Source organism: Marmota marmota, unplaced genomic scaffold (assembly GCF_001458135.2).
Source record: "Marmota marmota marmota unplaced genomic scaffold, marMar, whole genome shotgun sequence".
Classification (NCBI taxonomy): Eukaryota; Metazoa; Chordata; class Mammalia; order Rodentia; family Sciuridae; genus Marmota; species Marmota marmota.
Window position 1 is genome coordinate 10801731 of NW_026000082.1, and position 8022 is coordinate 10809752.

Below are 8022 nucleotides of genomic sequence, written 5' to 3' on the forward strand. Positions count from 1 at the left end.
CCCCCCCCCCCTCTCTCCTATCCTAGCTACCATATTTCCCCTATCACATGGGGCCCCGGAAGGTCAGGCCCCTGCATGATGCCCTCCCTCTTTCACTCTACTTCTTAGAGATGCCTTAATGTAAAACAAGGGCATTTTACCTACACATCAGGAGACTGTAATGCATTGATTCAATCAGGCTGCACTGTTGAAATTCTAAAGGAGAAAATTAAGAAAATTTAGAAATCTTTGAAGACAACATCTGGTTCACAAAGTTTTTTCTTCTGAATAATTCTATGTTGTATTCCAATAGAAGATTTTTGTTTGTTTTTGTCTTTTGCATTCCTTCTGTTACAAATCCTGGTCTTCCTCCAGAATGATGGATGCTTCAAGTCACCTAGAGCAGAGGTCAAGAAAGAAAGGAAGCAAAATAGAAAAACACATTAATTGTGTCAAAACATTCCCTCCATTAAGCCATTATGATTGACTATTAATAACACTTGTCCTTGCCTTTCTTCCTCTAATTTGGCTTAGAGCATCTCAACTCTATGTTCAACATAAGAATTAGTGTGAATGATGTGGGCCTTTGGGAATCCTAATTTCAACCAATCGACTATTAAAAGATACTGTTTAGCAGATAAAGGAAACTTGGTATTAGATGACATCAATAAATTTTGTTACATGCAATGATGGCATTATGCCATTCCCCTTCACTTTTTAATGTACATTTAAGTAATTATGGCATAATGGCACAATGTCTATAATTTGCTTTAAAATATTTGAAGAAAATAAAGGCAGGAGCCTGGTTGATCGATGAGCCAGATGTGGCAAATGCAGATGGTGACCAAGTCTGAGTGAAGACTCCAGAGAGATTTTTTTTCCACACCCAATTTATTTCCCTGTGTAATGGAAATTTTCAAAATAAAAAGGTCTTAAAACAAAGTAGTATGGGTAAATATAAAACACAAAACACATGTGCTGCACTTATGGTCTAATTCAAGGATGATATTGATTATATGCCATTTTCACTTTAGGAGATGATAACAGTGGCCACTCCTTTGGGGTTGTCCTTTGCAGAATTACTTCTCCTCCCTCTGCCCAGCATTCTAAATTCTAAATTATTATATTGTTGACTGCTAAATAATCTCTCTTTAGAATTACAGAACTCAGAACATCTGGTGACCTTCAGATAACATCAGAATATGTAACACCCTTCATTCTATAGTTCTGTGCATCAACACAAAGCATGTAAATTTCCCTGAGGTTTCACTTTCAGAAAAGCCATATGTTTATCTGAAGAATTACAGAAACCAACTCTGCAAGGCCAAGGTCAACTGAGATACTTCAGTCAGAGAGGGAAAAGTCGGGGAATCACACACCCTGGATGAGGAGGACCTCGCTCAGCATGTAGGCTTCCTGCCCATTGTCTGCCACACCTCTTTTATCTCCCTGAGTTCCCCAGGATGGAGCTTTGAGGATGCTGGCCCCTCCCTCTTCTCAGGACTGACCCTTGAGTAAACCTCCTTTCCTTCCTACTGGCTCTTCTCTCCCAAGTATTCGCTTTGGAGCAGTGAGCAGCCAGATCTGGATCTGTTAACAAGATCGGGTGCAACCCAACCCTATGCCAATGCCCAGCTCACCATTCCCTTGTCAGCAACAAGTATTATCAGTTTCTCCATGTTGACTGATTTAAAAGCAGGAAATATGATCTATTTGTTTTAAATTTACATTTGGGAGGTTTTCATGAGATTAAATTATTTTCATGTATTTATTGCCCAGCCAATTTTTGGAAACTCTTTCTTAATCATTAATCTTTCCCCTCCAAGAGTGGATTTGACTTCAGAAATCACCAAAAGCCATTCATAGCTACTTGATGAATAAGTATGCACTCAACAAGGAGAATAGTCAGTCCTCGTTTGTTAACTCCCAAATCTTAAAAAAAAAAAAAAAGTCTAATTCAAATATTCTCCTAAGCCTTACAAACAACCTCAAAAGGCTCTTCTGAACAAGAAGATGCAAGTTTCTCCTACTAACAATGTCAGATCATTAAAATAAGTGAGCAACCTCTCAGAGGAATCTACATTCCTTAGGATAATAGCTATGATGACAATGACCGATATAATGTATTTTGCACAAACTGTGTGTGCCAAATTTTCCAGAAAAGTGCTTTTTGCTATAAAGAATGAACATGTAAACTCAGCTGGTTGTAAAAACATCAGCTCCCTCTTAAACTCTAAGGCTAACTTCAGCAAGAACAAAAATTCATTGAAGTATGCTGTTTTATCTTTTTAAATGAATGTGATTTTTCTATTCTGTTCCACATAATAGTACCAGATAACATTTATGAAGTATTTAAAACAGTTGCTATTTTAAGCCTTTTATATGTTGTTTTAGTCCTTTTATTTTTTTTTTTCTTTTTCCATTCTGCCGGGACAAAAAGACCTGACATGAATAACTAGAAGAGGAAAAGTTTATTTTGGGGTCCACAGTTTCAGAGGTCTTAATCTATAGACAGCATGCTCTACTCCTTGGGGCCCAAGGTGAGGCAGAACATAGAGGTGAAAGGATATGGCGGAGGACATGATTTCAAGAAATAGAGAGAGACTTAGTTCAGGTCACAAAATATCTACCCCAAAGATATGTCCCAATGACCCACCTCCTCCAGCCATACACTACCTGCCTATAGTTACCATCCAGTAAATCCTTATCATGGATTAATGCACTGATTGAGTAAAGGCTCTCATAACCCAATCATTTCACCTGTAAACTTTATTGCATTCTCTCACACATGAGCTTTTGGAAGACACCTATTATCAAAACTATAACACGTGTATTATTTCCTCAGTCTTTGAGGCTGGTACTACTTTTACCTCCATTCTGCAGGTAAGAAAACTGATGTACAAAGAGGTTCATTAACTTACCTAAAGATGCACAGCCAGCAAGTATCAGAGTCAGAACTTGGACAAAGACCATCTGCTTCCAGAGACGGTGCCCTTAATCACTACAATATATATTTCTCCGATAACATATTCATGCTCTCTTTAAATTTCAAAAGCAATTGCGTGTTCTAATTTTACTGTGCATCCGTAATTTAGGACACCATAGCCATCCTGTGCCTTCTTGAGGCCCTGACAGGGGTGACTATGTAGTCAGTGTTATGACTACCCTCAGGCTGGAGAAACATAAATATGTATTATTCTTTCCTGTCCTCACAACCATGGAGCAAAGCAATCAAAGGTTCGTTCCACTGACTCCACTGCTCCCAAGAGCAAACCTACAACATGGCTGCTTCTTAGGCCTTTCCGAGTCAAGTATCCAACAACACACACCCTACACACACACCCCAAACATACATACACATCCAGCACACACATTGGCAAACCCAATATACACTCTTAAAATATACAAAATCAGCTTACATCAGTTGGACCTAGGAGCGAGTCCAGTCATGTTTGATGGAAACCAGTACAACTTCTATAGGAGCTGATTAGTAAGTGGACATTGGAGATGGGAATGAGCCATGAGATCTAATAAATAAAACTGTCCTAGATCTTCTTTTGAGTTTCTAATTGTACCTTTCATCATTGAAAGATGATAGGGTTTTGATGAGCATCCCTCGAAGTCCCATGCATTAAAAATTTGACTCCCAGCCCATGACAGTATGAGGAGGTGGCAGAACCTTTAAGAGGTAGGGCCTAGGAGAAGTTCTTCAGGTCACCGGGAGCGTGCTGTTAAAGGGGATTTCAAGACCCCAGCTCCTTCTTCCTCCTCTCTTGAGCTCCCAGACATGTGGTAAAGACTTCTTGTACCACATGCCCTCCATCATAATGTGCTGCCGCACCACAGGTCCCAAATCAATAGACCAACTGACCAAGGACTGAAATCCCCAAAACTGTGAGCCAAAATAAATCTTTCCTCTTTTTAAACTGATTATCTCAGGTATTTTATTATAGTAATGGAAATCTGACTGACCAAAAGCCTACAATAGACCTTCTGAAATTGAATTAGAAAATTCACAGAAAGGGGCTGGGGTTGTGGCTCAGCAGTAGAGCACTCATCTAGCACGTGCAAGGCCCTGTGTTCAATCCTCAGCACCGCATAAAAATAAATAAATAAAATAAAGATATTGTGCCCAACTACAACTAAATAAATAAATAAATAAATAAATAAATAAAAATATTTTTTTTAAAAAAAAGAAAATTCACAGAAAGCATTTTCCAATGGGAATTTAGGAGGCAGCATGAAGTAATGGGGAGTGTATTCACTTAGAAATCAGGCAGACTTCATTTGATTCCTGACTCCTTCCATCTTCAGATCTGTGGCCTTGGACAGATTGTATAGCTTCCTCCTAAGCCTCCCTTTCCTTTGACCTCTAGAACAATCCAAGTAACAGATACCATACAGGTTGTTACAGGATATGTAACAGGATATGTTATAAGATAGCACATGCTGAGCTCGGTAAATCATAAATAATAAATAAATTAAATAGAATTAATTTGAGGTACATAACAGTATGAAAACATCACACACACACACACACACACACACACACTCACAAACACACACTTGTGTAATAGTCCCCCCATCTCCACAGTTTCATTTTCTGCAGTCAATGAAGTTCTGAAAATATTAAAGAAGAAGCATGAGTATAGTACATGAAGTTATTTTAATAGACAGAGACCACATTCACATAATTTTTATTATGGATATGGTTGTAATCTATTTCATTATTAGTTATTGCTATTAATCTTCTACTTGCCTAATTTATTAATTAACCTTTATCAATGTATGTAAATGAAAAACATATTCTATATCAGGTTTGATAGTATCCACGGTTTCAGGCACCCACTGGGGTTCTTGGAACATATCCCTAAAGATCAGAGGACACTGATATACATGCCCGAATGATTTCAGGAAACTATTCTGAAAAGAACTAGAGAAAGTTCAGATGGAAATGGGGGGTTTCACCCTATACCTTTTCATACTGCTTGGATACATATATTCCTTCCTCAATTAAAAATATTTGCAATATCTGTTATTCATTGTTAATTAGGAGGCTCTTGAGAAACCAGACTTTGTTATCCATAGTCTGATTTCCCAGCACTCTTCTACCTCGGTCCACTCACAGGCAGTGAAGGTCCAACTGTAGAATCAGACTCTACCCACTCAAATGACACCACTCACATAAGAGAATAGGTACATGATAAAAACTGACACTTATGCCTAGTGAGCATGGCTCTAAGTGCCCAGGCAGGCTCTGCAATTTGCTTAGGAGGTGGTACAGCTGTGATTTCAGGGTGGTAGTCAGGCCCTTAACCACTAGGCCACAGAGATCCCAGCCATGCTGTCCTGCTTCTCATCAAACTTTGGTCACCATTCCACAACCTGACATGGCTCCAAGATCCTGCTTCATCTTTGCTTGAAGACTAATGCCTTCCCTGAATGCAAGCCTATCAGCAGGAGCCCCAGGCTCTCTTTCACCTCCTAGAGGTCCTTGAGGTAGTCTTCATGCTCCCTGCTCCCTGATCCCTCTTCCCCAGCCTGGCCCGATGGCAAAGCCTCGCTGGGTGTCCTCCCAGCAGCACACACCCCATGCCTGATACTGGTTTGCCCCACACCCACCTCTGGTGATTTGCATGCCACCTCCCATCCCAATAATTTCTGGAATCAAGACTAATACTATCATGTCCCCTGGGTCCCTCAGCTAAAATACCCATTTTCAGCAGGCTGTGAGTACAAATGAGGTCCCATTAATAAGTTAGATGTTACTGACTCCGTGCCCTCGCCTGTTGTCAAAAGGATTCAGTCTTCCTCAGATTCTCCCCTGGGTTTCTCTGATGTCTCACAAACACTGGGTTCTGTGCTATCCTCAATGCCACCGCCACTTGAAAGCTTCTAGAGGAGGCTCCTCCCCACTGCTTTCCCCACCAGTAAGAATGGCACTTCCTTCCCAGGCTCCCAGAGCTGCATGCACCAGAACCCCAGACACTCCCCTGTATATGCACATATTCCACACAGGACTGGGGAAGGGGACTTCTGAGCCAAACCCCTATCTCAGTTTGCCTGCTGGGCCCCAAAGCAGTCATGATCAGAACCCAAATCTCACAAAGGACTTTGTGATAAGCTTATCTTCACCTGCTGCATTGGACCAGGACTTCACCTTGGATTTAGATTGGGAAAGAAACCGCAGTGTGGTTTTAATCAACTTCTCTCTTCCACACTGTTTCACCCTCCTCTCATCCCCAATTCCTGTGAACAAAATTTCCTCCTCAATAACTGCCTTTCCCCACTAGCACCTCCTGAGTGTCGATGGCCAGAAGCTCAGCTGGCCTGGCCACACTCCTCTGATCAGCTAGACCCACCCATGATAGGTATCTGACAAATAGCAATGAGTAAATATCGATACTGAGCCAGATAATTTAAAGAAAACATGCCGTTAATAACATAATCTGCAAATTAGGAAGCACTATCCCCAAATAAAGAAACCTGGGTGCATGGGGATATACCTAAGGTCAATAGGTCAGAAAGTGAAGGATTGAGATGCAAAGCCAGTTTCCCCCAACCCCAGTCCAAAGCCCATGCTCTTCCAAGATGACCTCCCCTGTCCATCCAGAGGGCACCTGGCCTCTGGCCTCTGTTTCGTGTCCTGGAGTCAGGATGGCAATGATGGGTGGCTGAACAGAGAGCAAGAAATCTCAGGATGGATTTTTAGAGATCTAATGCTTCCATCCTTCTTGTCACATTGGAATTGTCCCTTTATTTGTGGGAAATATGTCCAGTGGGGCGGGATCAGGGGATAAACTTCTTGAACTGGTATCTTGAGAAATTCAAACTAGTCTCTCTCCCTAGGGATTCGGTGAGATTTTTCTTGAGAATTTCAAGACAGCAAGGGGTTTCAGAGAGACACTCGTCCCTTTATAGAGTGCTGAGTGACATTTTGATGTGCACAGTTTATTTTATTCAAAGAGGAGAAAGGGAAGAAGAAAGTATGAAAGTGTCAAAATGAAACATAATGGGGTTGGGTTTTTGTGGAAGGAGAATAGTTGGGCCTCTCGCCACCTGCCACAGTACCAGGCAGGTATCACCTTACAGTGGCATCAGCATCCTTACAATGGGAAAGCCAAATAGCAGCTCTCCAACCGAAGCAGTTTCAAGGGAGGCACCAAGATATCACAGGCACACTCGCAGGAATTCTCAGCTTGAATTCATCTGTCCATCAAACAGCGATCATAATCACATTACCATAATTACCATGTTGCATTACCATAATCATATCATTGCACAAGGCCTGATCACACTCATTTTAAGAATGAGACAACTGAGCCTTTGAAGAATACAGTTATCAAAGTCATGGTGCTGGAAAATGTCGAAACCAGGGTTCAAATCAGTTCTCTCTGACTCTAAATGCAGTATCCCTTCATTACTTCAAGCTCGGCCCTCAAGGAGATCTCTACTGACCCATAAATGGACAATTATGTATCTTAGTGTGATAGTGGGACAATAAAGCAGTGTCTCATAGTGGGAAAGGACATTACTCAAATTATATTGTTATGTCATGTGCATCCAGAAATTATGTAACAACAAATCCCACCATCATGTATAATTATAATGCACAGATTTAAAAATGTGGGGAAAAAAATAAATAAATAAGTAAACATTAGAGTTAAACTTGATAAAATAAATAAAACTATATCTTAGAACTTGGACTTTGAACTTGGACAGACCTAGAGGTAATGGCCAGTTTGTAGCCTACTAGCTATGTGGTTTGTTCTTCAAACTCTATAAGGTTGTTTACTTATTCATAATGTGAATATCCACCCTATCTGAGAGTTAGGAGAGGATCAAACAAGATGTGAAAGTCGGTTAAGGGAAGATGGCGGCGAGGGGAGTGCATTACCCCCGTGTGCTGCTTCACTGTGTGGGAGTATGACAAGTCAGGACGGCTAAAGGATATCTTGTTAGGAATTTCCAGCAATAGTGGGGTGCTCCGGAACCTGGAGGAAGGATTTCCATCGCACGAGGATCGGCTACGGGGACTCAAAC

General features: G+C 40.9%; 1 long non-coding RNA gene across 1 annotated transcript in view; it reads right to left on the reverse strand.

Moving 5' to 3' along the window:
- Positions 1-161: 161 nt before the first annotated feature.
- LOC125620375 overlaps positions 162-8022 on the reverse strand; it is a 110962-nt gene continuing 103101 nt past the window's right edge. Inside the window, exon 2 of the long non-coding RNA XR_007351993.1 lies at positions 162-376. This is a non-coding gene — a long non-coding RNA (uncharacterized LOC125620375). The remainder of the gene's footprint in view (positions 377-8022) is intronic.